Source organism: Mus musculus, chromosome 11 (genome assembly GCF_000001635.26).
Source record: "Mus musculus strain C57BL/6J chromosome 11, GRCm38.p6 C57BL/6J".
Taxonomy (NCBI): Eukaryota; Metazoa; Chordata; class Mammalia; order Rodentia; family Muridae; genus Mus; species Mus musculus.
The window spans coordinates 25323786-25339883 of record NC_000077.6 but is presented as its reverse complement, the minus strand read 5'-3'; the positions used below and the strand labels follow the sequence as shown (position 1 = coordinate 25339883).

Here is a 16098-nt window from a genome sequence, read left to right as displayed (position 1 = left end):
GCAGCTCTGGAGAAAACCCTCTCCAATCTGGACGGGAAATACATTTTCCTTTCCCTGACATTATGTCTTTCGTGTATTTGGTCACAGAGACAACTCCTGAAGCCTTGCAAAATAGAAATGACCACTACCATGACTGAGCTGCTTACACTATGTCTGCATGCTTTGAGAATAAAAACAAGAACAACAACCCAAAAACTGTATTGGCTGAAAGATAACTCCACAGTTCTAGAGCCTTACTTTTAAGGAAAATTTTTGAGACTTGTGACTTTTAGTGATCCCTGTCACTAAGAAATTCTTGTGCATGTGTGTGTGTATGTGTTTATACACACACATACACACACACGCACACACACACACACACACACACACACACACACACACACACACCACAGATTGTATTTGAATTTGTTAGCAGCTAACATGCTAAAGAGACCAGGACAAAGAATACCTATCTCTTTTCTATTATGTTATTTGATGATTTGGTGATGGTAGAGCAAATACTTTCTCCACACCATCTCCTGCATTCATTATTTTACCTATAAATCTAAAGAAAAAAATTCATTTATGGCACCCAAGATTTTGTCAAACAGACTACCTCACTTCTAGTTCACCCTATCCCATGATTTTAAGACTTTGTTTGAGTGGCTCAGAAGGACTGACTTCTGCTTCAGGGAAGACATGTTCTCCCAGAATTTTGTCAGGATACCCTTGGGACTGTAAATTCACCAAAGAAGAATACTGCAACAATGATAAAGAGCTCTGGCTCTTAGGGGATGCTTTAGGAACCTCTTGGATCTCATTTCTCTGGAAGCTGTGGACAGTGTTTGGACCAGTCCCCTCTTTATCTCGCAGTGGTTATGCCAGTTTTGAAATGTTCTAAATGAAATGGTCCTTTACATTCATCTCATATGATGGCTTCTGTGGAGGGGAGGGAGTTCTCAAAGTCTAGGGATTTAGTGGAAGATGTCTCCAAGTAAAATTCAAAATTCAAGAGAGTCCTTCAATGAGCTTAGATGGCCAAGAGTTTTCATAGTGAGCTCTTTTATCCCTTTCTTTACCCCAATGCAGTCCCCTCCAAGCCAACCTCTCCCTGCCCCCTGCCCCCTGCCCCCCAACATTCTCCCACACTTCTTCCCAGGGTTCATCTACTGCTTCCCAATGAGCACAGCCTGTTGACTAGCAATCTCACTTAGAATGGGCCTCGCCTCTTTCTACCTTGCTGAACTTCTCATCCTATTCTACATTTGCTGGCTTGATTAACACTTGCCACCTTACAGCATCCAGTGTAACTCTCATCTTGCTTGTTAAATTTATGTATTATTTCATTTAGACTTCATGGGACTGCATGTGTGTTGAAGCTGGGAATCCATGTGCAATGACTGAGATATACCGGTTATTTCTTTCTAACATACACTGATTTCTGTGTATGTCTGCTGCTGACCATGTGGTAGGCTCTTTTCCCAACATTAATTCATTTAGTACTAGTACTAAAACAGAGGAGATTTCTCTTATTATATGTAGCCTATAGGTGAAGAAACCAAGACATGAGGCTGTTAAATGACTGTACTGTCCATACAACTAGTAAGTGGTGCAATTAGGAGACAGACATAAGGAATCAGCCTCTTGGTTCTCATGCCTCACTGTTAATCAATCTGGGCATTTTTCCTTGACATGCTAAATACATGAATAGTAGTATTATTCAGATTGCCCCTATTTTAATTTTTAATGTAGATTTATTTTAATCTATACATGTAATCATGAAATTGTAAACATGTGGGTAACGTGATATCATTGTACATGAATATATTGTATGGAATCAAAGTCAGGCTCAACATCTCTGTCTGTATGAACTTCCATCATTCTTTAGTGAACACACCCTAATTACTTTCTTTCAGCTTTTAAAAATGTACAGTACATTAATGTGACTGGTAGTGCTGCTACTTTGTTAAAACAAAAGATGCTTTTCAAGCACTGTTCACTATGTTTTCCTGCTCATGCAATATGTGCAACAGTGTACTACATGGCTCCTCTTATACATGGTGACCTTGCTAGGGAACTGATAGATGAGAGAACATGCCTGTTTTGTGGGCCACACATAATTAAAACAGAAAATCACTGATTTTAACAAAAACACCATGGAATCAAGCATACTACAAAAAAAAATATCAGCTATTTGGAATGGTTGAAGTGTCAACTCCTGGTAGTCTTGAAAAAATGATGTCTCCATCCTTCTTTGGTGATCTTTTAAAGACCTCTCTAAACAAACTGTTAGCGTGTGGATTGTCACTGATTAAAAAGACAAAATGGAAAATAAAAGTAAATTTCTCTAGTGGTAGACAACTTTAACAATCTTCACCCTTTTTCTTGCAAAATACTAACAATATTAATCTACACATCCTGCCCCCCCCCCCACATCTACACTGAAGAATAGTACTACCTAAGCAAAGATGTATTGCATCCACTCACTGTTTCATTCCTTGTCTCCCAGTAGGAGGTGTTGTGCTACACACTTTGACAAGTAATGAGGGCTGTGGTATATCCTCTGGAAGGTGGTGAAGAAGACAGGGATAATAGACAATCTCATGGATTGTCTATAATATCAATGGCAACAACATTTGTAGTTACTGTAATTAGAACAGACTTACAAGGCATAGTGGTAAAGACGTGGTATATGTTTTAACATCAATTTTCATAGAAATTCAGTAAAGATCCCATTCATGTTCTCATCTTGTAAATGAAAAGAATGAGAGCTTAGCACAACATATGCAATGTACCTAATCAAACAGAAGCAGAAATTGATCCCAGGACTGTTGGATAGGAGGGTTTATATTCTGAGGATAGTATAAGAAGTCTGGGTCCTGGGAAAGGAAGGAGGCTAGCTAGCTCATGCAGTGTGTCTCAAGCCTTAACAAAGATGATGGCCAGTAAGAAGATAGTAATGATTTGAACGTATTATTATTGTTGTTAACTTCTGTTTCATGGAAATGGCATCATTGAAACAGTGAACAAGGATTTCTTCTACCTTTCCCTGAGATTCCGTGTTACAGTTGAGATGACTCATTTAGGTTCTTCTTCTCCTTTCCCCTAAAATTTTCTTCTTTTCTTTCCATTGCTCTCTGATGATACCAGGTCAAAAGCATATGGGATTTTTGAACTTATTGACACTTTTCTGTTAAAAACTACATTTAGAAGCACATTGAAAGGTCATCTCTCTGGTTACTTATTTCTTGACACTTTGCTAGCATGAACTGTCATCTTGGTTCATTAGTCAAGGATATTAACAGCCAGGGTTAGGCTTTCTGAGGTCACATGGTACACTCTGGGCCCACACATATTTCTAAGGCTTGTTAGAGCCTTTATTCTTTACGAATTTCCCATTAATCGCTGCTCAAGAAGTGCAATAATAGGTTAGTTAGTCATCAGATAACAATCAGAATAATTCCTACAAGTGCCTTTAATAGCATTCATCTGTGCTTATGTTTTAAGGGATATGACAATGAGGGAGCAAAGTGCTCCCCACTCCCATCAGTGAACCTCCCCACTCTTCCAGAGCATCTAATATTGGAAGAATTAAAATTAAGACACAGAGAATGTGCCAGATCAAAAGCAAAGGATAAAAAGGCTTTTTTCTGTGGAAATGAGACATTTCTTTCACAATCCTCTCTCCTCCCTGTCATATAGAGGCAACTTTTTTGATCATTATCAAATTTTGCAATTCATGTTCCCTTCTTCACAAGGTGAGAAGACCATGTAAATGGGGATGCAAACACATGGATTGTAGAAAGCACCCAATATTAATAACAGCAATAAAAAATGTTTACCTAGCTTGGAGCATGTGCTTTGGTAGAATGTGTGTGTGTTTGTGGTTTGTGTGTGCCTGTGTGTGTGTGTGTGTGTGTGTGTGTGTGTGTGTGTGTGCATGCCTGGACACATGCACTCTCTCATTTCACATGGAAAGGCAATATCAGAAGATCAGGAAATGCATTATGCAATTTTGGTATGCAATATCAGTCCACTTCTTGGCTGACACCCAAATCTATTGTGGCGAGAAAGTAATAGATGAACTAACTAGGGATTCAGACTTACTGGCTAGTGTCCAAGAAACATTAAAAAATTGAACACTGAACATAACAAGTAGGATGGTGCATGCAAATTTAGATGTCTTATTGAAAACAGCACACTTATTAATATATTAGATTTGTAGACGTGAGGGTGTTTTAATACCTACTCAGAAATTACTCATGGGTTGGCTTCACAAAAATGTCAGTTGTGTAAGTGTGAGCTGACAGAAATGGAACCAGGCATGGACGATTGTGGTTGGACTATGCTAAATAAAACTGGGCTGCCTAGATTTAACATAATGTTAACTGAACACTTAAAAATTGTAAGAGATTAGATCTCTTATCAAGCATTTTAAACAAAATAAATAAGTTCAAAAAAAAACAAATTAGGCAAAGTAGCTATTGGTATTATCAAGACATCCTTTATTGAATGTCTAACAAAGAGTCCACCTGTAGTTTAAGATAGTGGGAATACAGATTAAGTAGAAGGCCTTTAAATGGTCTTCCAAGGGTATTATATTTTTGTCACATTTATTAAAATAGAATTTGTATACAAGAGAATTTTCTATTTGAGAGCATACAGTGACAGGCTTGAATAAATGCACTAGCACATTCAGACACCATCACACTCAACATACAAGACCTTTCCATCCTGCCCCAAAGCCCTGCCAATACTTTGGAGTGAATGCTGTTCTCAGACTTACAGTCTCTCTCAAGCACTAATCTCATATCTCTTCCAGTAGTGTTGCCTTTATAAATGAAATGACTGAGAGCAAGATGAAGGGAGGCTGGGAGGGGATGAAGGAAAACAGGAAGGAGGGAAGAAAAAAGAAGGAAGGAACTGTTTAATGTAATCATGCAACTTGTGATCTTAGCTGATCCCTTGCAGATGCATCCTTGTAGTCTAACATATCACTAGTTCATATCTTTGACTCTCTGATGACTAGTCTTTTGTGCATACATTGACTATGTGATAATACCTTTTCTGTTCTAGTGGTGATGGATAAGGATACTATAGCTATTAATGTGTATTGTACATTGTAAAGAAATGGTTTTACTTGTTTTTGTTTTGCTTTGCTTTGTTTTTACTTTTAGGGGGATGGCAAGTATGCAGGAGTAGAATTTATAGCAAGAAAAATTTGAATTTATAAAAAACTGCTAAAGCATTTTGATACAATTTGCCATTTTGCTTCTCCTGTAGGGTATATGGGATTTTGCATTGATCCACACCCAGTTTCGCACTTGATAGCATCAAGGGTTTTGGTTGTCTCTATCATGGCTTCTACTTAGCTGAGGATCTTTGTATGTGCTCACCAGTCAATGACCCCTATCAATTCTTCTATTCATTGAAAACAAATCAAGGTTTTTTCTCATTGACTTGTTCTTTGAATCTGAACATTCAATATTCATTATCTATTAAATGGAGAGCACCTCTCTACAAATTGTACAAATTGTGAAATTAAATGAAATTTTATATGCAAAACAATGTGATATAGTGCCTACTGCAGGTGTTAGGTGAGCAATGTTATGATACTGATCGTGCTGAGATACATATTCTATCTCAAGTGCTTATGATCCACTTAAAAGTCAGCTTTCTTCCAGCTAATGTCTCATGACATTCCAGTTGCCCTTCTATCTGATTCTCAACTAACTTAAAAAAAGAGCTAATGATAACTAGCTACCACATGTCAATAGATAGTGCAATAATATCCAGAGATATGTTAAGACAGAAATGTCATGTATTAGGCCCTGACGGAATGGTGGGAGGTGGGCAAGGCCATGATGAATGGGTAGAGTCTGATCATTGTCAGAAGACAGTTGATCCTAATTGTCTGACTTCCATACCTAAGAGAGACCAGGACTTTGGGACACATGTTCTCACCAGAAGGACTGAGGGCTTTTCGGGGTGTCTAGAAGACAGTCTTAGGAAACCTAAGCAAGGGAACTGCATTTACTCTGAAACTTAAGAGGATATAATCAAAAGGACAAAAAGAAAGAGGGGAGAGAAAGAAGGAAGGAACCACTTAATGCAATCACACGATATGTGATCTTGCTTGATCCCTTCCAGACCCATTCTTGTAGTTTTATGCATCACTAGCTCATACTTTTGACTTGATTATTTATTGAAGGCCAATAAACAGATGAAGGGAAGTGCTCTGCTCCACCAGTGACTAGGGAAAGCAAATTACAACTAATGCAATATCATTTTTAAAGTAATCTGAGATGCAAATCCTGAAGGGTGATAACAAGTGTTCTCAACAATATACAAAAGTAGAAATTCCCATGCTTTCTTGATGGAGTTTTTCAATTGTTAAATACAATTTTGGAGAGAATTTTTGTAAAGCATTTCAGTTGGAGAACCTTCCCTATTCCGTAAAGATACACATGCAAGAGTAATAATGGCAGCGTTGTAAAAGCACTTGTCCTAATTAATATATTTACTGCTTCTACTTTCTAATTAAACCTACAGCTTTTGGTTTTTTCTAGATGTTTCTTTCTCTACATCAAGCTACCACAACCCTACTTGGTATAAACTGGCTTTCTCTGTTTTATGTTGGGAGAATTTGAATCATGGAAAGATCTTTAGCACCTGTGTAAATTTAGTGTCATGCATACAGTCTGAACTCTTCAGGCAAAGCAGAAAGAGAGTCTGCAAGAAGTCTTTAAGGAGCAGTTTGGGAAATTTAGATAATTTCTTGCTGAAGTGCTTAATACCTGGTAATATAAGTGCTTGAAATATCTTTGAAATGACAGTTGGGAGAGAAAAAAATGCATTTTCTGAATTACAACCTTGGTTCAGTAGAGCCCTCAAATAGAGAGTATGCACCCTCTGCTTCCAGTTCTGTAAGAGGGAAATAATCACTACTTAAGTTCATATTAAGTCGTGTTTAAAAAATCAACGTACCTTCAGAAGCATCTTCTATGCCCGTCCCACTTCCATATGGAGTAGTAGAGAATGACTATTGGCATTTAGCAATTTAAAGTTCACCTTACAGCCTGAAAATCACCTTAGCAATTAAAAATATTTGGTTTGACTTCAGATGTTAATTAATGAGAATGATAAAAAAATAAATAATGTGATCTGATATTATATATCCTGGATTCAGGGAAATCAGATATAAGTTATCAAGAGCAGATATGAGATGATGCATCTTCATTTATCACAATTTAAAAAATATTGATAATAGACATCAATAGCAAGGCCATCAAACCCATATATTACTAGAAGCAAGATTTTAAGAAATGCTATTGCCAAGGTAGAAAAAAAATGTTTATGCTCTTTGATTCCATAATGAGAAGTGGACTAGGGTGTCCTTCAAAGGTGTATACTGGAAAGTAACACCAGGAAACAGAACATCACAAGGAAACAACAATTCATAGCATGGCAAGGAGTAAACTAGTAACTATATCTAATTAGCTGAAAATAATGTACATCCTAATATATGTAGAAAAGATGATCTAGTCATCCTCAGTGAGGTAACCCAATCACAAAAGAAATCATTAGATATACACTCACTGATAAGTGGATATTAGCCCAGCAACATAGAACACCCAAGATACAATTTGCAAAACACAAGAAAATCAAGAAGAGGGAAGACCAATGGGTGGATACTTCATTCCTCCTTAGAATAGGGAACAAAATACCCATGAAAGGAGTTACAGAGACAAAGTTTGGAGCTAAGATGAAAGGATGGACTATCCAGAGACTACCCCACCCACAGATCCACTCCATAATCAGCCACCAAACCCAGACACTATTGCATATGCCAGCAAGATTTTGATGAAGGGACCCTGGTATAGCTGTCTCATATGAGGCTATGCCAGTGTCTGGCAAATACAGAAGTGGATGCTCACAGTCATCTATTGGATGGAACACAGGGCCCCCAATGGAGAAGCTAGAGAAAGTACCCAAGGAGCTGAAGGGGTCTGCAACCCTATAGGTGGAACAACAATACGAACTAACCAGAACCCCAAGAGCTCGTGTCTCTAGCTGCATATGTAACAGAAGATAGCCTAGTGGGCCATCATTGGGAAGAGAGGCCCCTTGGTATTGCAAACTTTATATGCCCCAAGTACAGGGGAATGCCAGGGCCAAGAAGTGGGAGTGGGTGTGTAGGGGAGCAGTGTGGGGGGGAGGGTATAGGGAACTTTCGGGATAGCATTTGAAATTTGAAATGTATATAAAGAAAATATCTAATTTAAAAAAAGAAAAGATGATCTATTAATAAAATGAAGGTTATGATTGATATAGGAGCAAATGCTGTTTCGGTCTAATGCTCGATATTATGCCAATTTATGGGTTCATGTGGACAGGAATATGATGTAAGGCAAAAACAGAGGTTTACTTTTGTGGGTGATTTGAGCTCATGAATAAAGTTATTGTTCTTTTATTTTAAACACTTTATTATTTTTTATCTCTGTTATTTTAACAGACATGAAGTCCAACATCCTATTACTTGAGGATAACTATGTAAATAATGTCTTAATATCTCTCTATTTTGCCTTTTCTGGAGCTATTAGAGCAAAACAAATGTCTTATAAAAGCAGGAAACCTCTTTCTTTCCTCTGGCCTCCAGCAGGTGGGATCACTGACATAAGGTATCTATCTGGCCTAACTTATCCCCTGTTTATTCAGCTAAGCTTTCTAGGTTTGCATTATCTGTGCAACTTCAAAACTTAAATAAATAAAAATCTAAAAGATGGCCTTCTGAACAGGAAGGGTTTTAGTAATCTCCTGTGGCTCTAATTGTTACATGCAAATTGTTCAATAAATAAGGTTGGCCATAAAAAGAAAAGATATTAATTAAGGGAAGGATTTAGGCTGACTCAGTCTCGTACATGAGACAAAAGGTTAAGTAAATGCCAAGGCCGCTGTGCCTCTTCAAACAATGAATATTAGTTTTAGAATCATTAATGTCTGCTTAGAAAACAGAGTCATATTGCAGGCTTCTATGCCAAAATAGCCAAGGCCAGAGCTCCTTCCTTTCAATTCAAAGTGAAGTCATTGTCCAATCAAGGGGTAAATGTGTGTAGTTATGAGTGTTAGAGAGCACAGGGGCTGCCCCATTCACATGCAGTCGGACTGAGACCACGCTTTTCCTTGAGTGTAGTAAAGTGCACAGCTAATTTATTTCAGCAATGCACCATCAACCTGGATGAAGTAAGGCAGGGCCAACTGATGGCAAGCAGCTACTGCCATCTCAGATGCAATCCCAAGAGGAGGTTAGTGAGTGGCCATGGGAATGAAGATATAGCTATGCCTATGGGTGGGAAAGGTGTCTGCCAAGCACATGACTCTGTGGACTCACTTTGTTGTCTCTGATGAGTTGAGCCCGTGTCACTCTCTGTACCAGTCCTGGGAATTTTGCCAGCTGAACATCACTTCAGGAGAGTCATTTGTCACTGCTTTTCTGCCTCTTTGTCAAAGAACTGTCTTGCTGAACGGAGACGGGCAACCAGGAGAGTGTTAGTGATGCTCATATTTGTGTGAAGTTTATAAATCTAATGTATACAGGCTCTATTCTAACTACTGTGTGCAATTCCAATGTCTCCACCAAACCAAAGCAAAAATAATTTACATGAATGTTTTTCCATCCTAGACATTAAGAGTTTACATTTACATAATAGCATAAATGAGCTGTATATTCAAATTTGAACATTTAGATGAGTAATTTTGGTAATATTTTTATAATTAATATTAATCTGTATAGAAAATATAATTAATATATTATTTTTAAACACCCTCAAGTCTTTGCCATGAGTAATACATATATTATTAAAGACTACAGGGAGGCTGGGAAAATGACTAAGTTGATAAGTACTTACAGCACAAAACATGAGTACCTGAGCTCAGGTCTTCATCCATATCAAAGCTAAAGTGGCCACAGTGGTCTGTAACTCCAGTGCTGGGGAATGAGCAAAGGCAGATTCCTGTAACTCACCTACCCGGCTCTCTTCCATCAGTCAGTGAACTGTAGGTCAGTAAGAGATACCATCTCAAAACACAAGGTTCACAGTGGGGAAGTACCCAATGCACGTGCACGTACAGATACACACACCCAGAGAAATATGGACATACAACTCACACAGGTACACACACACACTCACATATACATATTCACACACACACACACACACATATACTCACATACACTCACACAGGCACACACACACTCATATACATATTCACACACATACACATATACTTACATACACTCACACAGGCACAGGCACACACACACTCACATACACACACTCACACATGCATGCACCCACATATACTCACACATACTCACACATGTGTACTCATGCATACACACACACACACACACACACGCATATACTCACACACTCACATACAATAACCATTGCATTGCTGCAAATGTTTCTTGCCTTAACTCCTGTTTCACTGAATGTCTAAATGTTTGTGTTCATTTAAGACAAGTTAATCCATTGGATCTAGTAATTTGACCTATGGTGTTGACTTCTGAAATCAGATGCTTATTTGGCTAAATATAAAAAAATAAATGCCTTTAATTCCAGCTTGAATATGTCCCAGTGGATCCACACTTTTTTCTCTCTTTTAATTCGGAAGACTCCTAAGGTGGGATACATATAAAGAATGATTGAGGAGAGATGGAGTAGGTACAGTTTAGGTGTCAGCTCCTCGTTGGCCTGTGGAAGATCTCATTAGGTTCTGTCCCAGTTTCTCAACTTTGAAAATTAAATGAGTCAACCTGACTCCCTCTATCCCATGTCATAATCTGACTATGCAGGAGTATTTTGAGATTTTAAAAAATGTGAAAAGAAATAAGTCAACAAGAAAAGGAGTCAATTGATGGAAATAAAATAATTTATCATGTAATGATTTCTATAGTTTTAAAATATGGTGAAATTTCAACACATTTCAGTCTTTACCTATAAAATGTCTTGCCACTAACTGGATAGGCACCATTTCTTTTTCTTAAGTAAAAGGCCCCTATCAAATTTTCAGCTCAATTACCATGATTTCCAACTACTAAATATATGTGTAGATACATGTGCTATTTGGATAACATGCACATTTAGTAAAATTATATGTTATGCATATATACATAAGTACTACAGATATATAATGCATGTATATTTTAGATATGTTTTCATTTGCATATGCATGATTCTCAGTGTATGTCTATGCATGTGTTTGTAAATATCTACATGTGAACCACAAACACATATGGATAAATAATGATGTCCCAGCTGTACATGTGTTCATATGTACATGTGTGTACATATTCCAGACAATGTATAACTAAAGAAAATAATTTTCCTCTGAAAAAAACCTTCTAGGATAGATGTCAGACCATGAAACTGCACTGTAGAAGTCCGATTCAAAATGAACTTTTTTGGTTAAAATCTTTTAGGGTGAATCTAATAAAAGCTGTTCCCATAATGACTTACTTTGTTTGAAGAAAAGTTCATCAAAGATGTAGTTATAAGCAGAGAGGCAACGAAGTGTCCTGAGAAGGTTGGATCTGACCAAAAGTCATGAGACCTTTTAAAGAGACAAAGGGGTGAAAAAGGAAACCTTCCTTTGGTTTTACTCTGTGCTTTAAGAGGATGAGAGGCTCAAAACAAAGCAGAGAAATATGTTAGGATGAGTGGAAGAAGTGTACTATGGGAAACACTGAGGAAACTGTGAGAGGAGAAAACTAATGGGGGTATTATATGTATGCAGTGAAATAAAAAAAGAAAGCTCAGAAGCTGATAGATGCCGAGGCAAGATACAAATGAACAAACAAACAGAAACCCATAAGGACCCTATTCCGGAGATAAATGGAATAAAGTATAAAAATATGGAAGGGATTGGAACACTGCCAAAGTAAAAGAATAGGAAGTTGGGGTAAGAGGGGATAACACAGAAAGCAAGGAGCAAAAGGCTTGAGATAAAGATGACAGAGAGGTTGCATACCAAATGAGACAGCAGGGAAAGTGTGACGAGAAAGCATGATGGTATAATAAAAGAAAAAAAGGGGGAAGAAAAGAAGAAATGTAAAGAAATTATAGGAGAGGGGGAAAGAGAAGAAGCTAGAAAAACAAGAAAGTCTATGTTCAAGAGATAGGCAAAAATCATTGTAAAAATGTTCCCCTTCTTGGGGCTATAGAGATGGCTGTTGAGTTAAGAGCACATACTGCTCTTTTAGAGGACCCGAGTTTGGTTCCAAGCATGAAATCAAGTGGCACACAACTGCCTGTAACTCCATCTGCAGGAGATCTGAACTCCTCTGACCTCAGTGGACAATAGCGCTCATGTGTAAGGTATAAGTACACACACACACACACACACACACACACACACACACACACACACACAAATATAATAAAATAAATCTCTAAAAAGCCCCCTTCCCTAAGGAAGTACAATTGTTGTTTGCATTGGACTAGAGGCAAGGAAAACAATGAATGGTAGTCTTCATCCTTCTTCTTGCATCTTGATCACAAGAGCACCAGTCTGAGAGGTAAGCACTGCCTCCTGAGCACAGTAAGGAGGACATACTTCAGTGCTTGGTATTAGTACTACAGGCATGTATTAGAATGAAAAGCGAAGCTTGGCAAGAGATAGCAATCATTTCTTGTGGTGGTGGTGCTTCTTCTTCTTCTTCTTCTTCTTCTTCTTCTTCTTCTTCTTCTTCTTCTTCTTCTTCTCTTCCTCCTCCTCCTCCTCCTCCTCCTCCCCCCTCCTCTTCCTCCTTTTCCTTATCATTATTATTATTAGGTTTGATATCTCCTCCTCTTTCTCCTTCCACTATTTCTCTATTTACTACAGAGATATCCTCCCCAGAGCAATGCTGAGAAGGGAAGTGCAAGGGAGAATGTGGCAGAGCTGACATTATAATGCAAGTAAGTCTTCCACCTTGACCCCTAATACTCGTGCACTGTTCTTCAACAGAGTCCTGACAATAGAAGTTGTCACTATATCTGTGAATCCTTTCTTTGTGTGTCCTGTACTTAGAGCCACCATCACTGTCTGCCAAGAGTCTATGTAAATTTTTTCTGTCCCCAGTCATTTTCATCCTCAAATCATCCACCCTTCCTTCTAGGCCTAACCCAAACAACACCTCTAACTAACTGAAATTAATTGCTGTTGCAGTTAACAGCTCTGGTAAGTTGTCAACATTAAAATCCCTCAAAAGTGGTGGCTTCCAGGTCCCTGAAGAACACAGAAGAGTGGCCTACTGGACCTTAATTTCATGTTTCTACTCTTGGAAGAAAGTAAAAATTATACCCCAGTTTCTTTTGTGATTAAAGTGTGTTGTAAATTAAGTTCTGTCACATTCATGTCTAGAAGGTTAGAAAGAGAAACCAGAGCCATTTCCTTGTCTTTCTTGTTTCCCCAGGGAGTCAAGGTAGTAAAGGTCATGAGCTTTCTGGGATGACATACTTGTAAGTTTTGTGGGTTCTGTAGTGCACCAGCAGACAATGACTGTGTGAGCACCATGTCTTTCTGCCCAGTCCTTTTTGGTGTCCTGGAAGCTGCAAATGTATAGCTCTTGGATCTTAGAAAACCTGAAAGTCACTACTAGCAACTCAGTCCAGAGCCCAGACTTCTGACTGACTCAGGCCGGGTACAGAGTGTTGCTTTACCCTGGCTGAAACTCAACTGATAATACTTTTGCCATCACGACTCTTTTTGTCCTTTTATACAGTAAGTTCCTCACTACCCTCAAACCTGCAATGATGCCCAGCAGGTAGGAAAGCACAGAGCAGAGAACCCATCATAATGGATTCCATGACTACACTCAGTTCTCAACATAGGAGTCACAGAGGCATGGAAGTGACCTACGCTGTTTATCACTTAGTCTGCTGGAAAATTTGTTCTCCATTTCTCAGCCAGAAATCTGAAGGAGTACAAATGTTTCTAAAAATCTCTTCCTTATTCCAATGTGTTCCCTATTATCATGCTTTAATATCAAAGCAAGGATTAGAGGCAGGTGTGGTTGTGCTTATTCTTCTCTGCTAGCTTCAGGTTCCCTGACCCCAGGCGCCTAGGATTTTATGTATAATTTTGCAAGAGCTGAATTGTCAGTGCTGATAAAGAATATCTATAGATAAATGAAAAGTCAAAATTGAATTTTTGCTATAAAATGAATAGAAACAATTAAAACAAAGCCAAAATGATTTTATTCCTAGTGGCCACTGCTGCAAGTCTCAGAGTAATTTCTGTAATTGATACTTTTTTATTTGTAGTTCAAATACAAACCAGAACTAATAAGAGAACACATGCATGGGAACTGTGAGCTATTCTCCCTCCCTCCATCTTGGAAATCTCCGGATGTTTTCATTATTCTATGATGTGTCTCATCATTCTAACCATCATAGAATAAGTTTCAACTCACAAATATTGAATTTATTCTTACACAATTTGTAAATTATCTTGGTCTTAACAATCATCAATTAGGAAAGAAAACATTTTGTCATTATTTTCTTGCTGTTATATTTTAAAATCCCTAGTCCATTCTAAGCCCTTACTGAAGAAATTTAAAGAACAAAAAGATTTGGTAAATAGTGAAAGGGTACATGGTCTGTGCTGCTACTGGAGATCATGTTGACGTCCATGGGTCCATGTTCCTATCTGAAGCCATCTTGATGTCTCTGTTCTATATTGCTGTCAAAGGCCGTGATGGTCTCCATTGTCTGTGCTCCTGTAGGAAGCCACATGCATGTCCTTGGTCCATGCTGTTGCCAGAAACCATGCATAAGTCGATGGCCCATGCTTTCACTGCCTGAGCATGGATGGCATGGAAGCTTCCTTTGCAGTGGTATCAATGACTTCAGACTCATAGTTGAGAAAGAGAGACATAGAAGACCTCTGTGACAGCTTCCTCTCCCCATATGCTACTCCCCCTAAAAGAAGCAGCCTAGAAAGGAAGCCATTGAAGAGAATTCTTAAAAATTATGATATTGATCCTAAAGTGTAACTCTTCACACTTGATGGTTTCTGGTGGAGGTATGGGTGAGGAAAGACTCAGTTTTCTTTAAGTTGTTGGCTTCAAGGGCTTTGCCCATGCTCTACGGAGAATATGGGCAACATAAATTGTACCTTTTCTTTTAGGGAGGTCACAAGGACAAGGGGTTCATGGGCCTGAGAAGATTGGTAAGTAAATGTGATTGGGATACATTATGAACCTCCCAAATAACCAAGAAAATATCATGTTGGAAAAAATAAAGTAGTGAAAGTGAAGAACGATTGCTACATTGCTGATTCATTGTGGAAAATCAGTACTAGACATTTTACTACATTCATATCTCAATGACCAGCTCAGCCATCACTGGAGAAGCTTTCTCCTTAAGCAAGTTGGTGGTTGGGGCACAAATACTGAAATACTACCATCAGATGCTAGACATTTCATAGAGAGTGAGGGATCTTCAAACACATAGGCCTAAATGGGATGTCTCCATCAAATCCCTCTCCTCAGATCTCAGGGAACACTGTAGAATAGGAGGCATAATGAGTGTAAGAGGCAGAGGAGATGGAGGACACCAAGAAAACAAGGCCCTATAAATTAACTGAGCGCACAGTCCTGTAGTTCATTGCTCTGAGAGCTCATATGAACTCTCAGAGGCTAAGGATATAGGGACTTCACAGAGCTGCACCAGGGCTTCAGCACAGATGATATGGCTCCAGTTTAGCGTTTTTATGGAATTCCTGAGCATGCAGATGAGTGAGCTTTTGTTTCTTCAGCTTTCTCTTGGGCTCTTTTCCTTCTGTCTGTCTTATCCAACTCAATATGTTAGTTTTATCTTATTATATTTTATTTTATTATATTTTGCTTTCTTATTATCCTTTAGAAGCTTTATTTTTTAATAAGATACAGAAAGAGTATGAATTCTGATGGGATGTGAAGAGGAATTGGGAGGAGTATATGGGGAAGAAGCTAGAAGAAGAATATATTATGTGAAAAAATGTACTTTTAATTAATAAAAGTTATGAACAAAAATAAAAAGCAGTACTCATCTGAAAAAGAGGAATGAAGAAAGGAAAGAGGAAATGAGGGGA

The 16098-nt window shown here is 38.3% G+C and overlaps 1 long non-coding RNA gene across 1 annotated transcript in view; it reads right to left on the bottom strand.

Moving 5' to 3' along the window:
• The window catches only part of 4933427E13Rik (RIKEN cDNA 4933427E13 gene), a 41031-nt gene extending 27254 nt beyond the window's left edge, over positions 1–13777 (bottom strand). Inside the window, exons 1-2 of the long non-coding RNA NR_045853.1 lie at positions 13483–13777; positions 9888–10033 (exon numbers count right to left, since the gene is read on the bottom strand). This is a non-coding gene — a long non-coding RNA (RIKEN cDNA 4933427E13 gene). The remainder of the gene's footprint in view (positions 1–9887; positions 10034–13482) is intronic.
• Positions 13778–16098: the final 2321 nt, after the last annotated feature.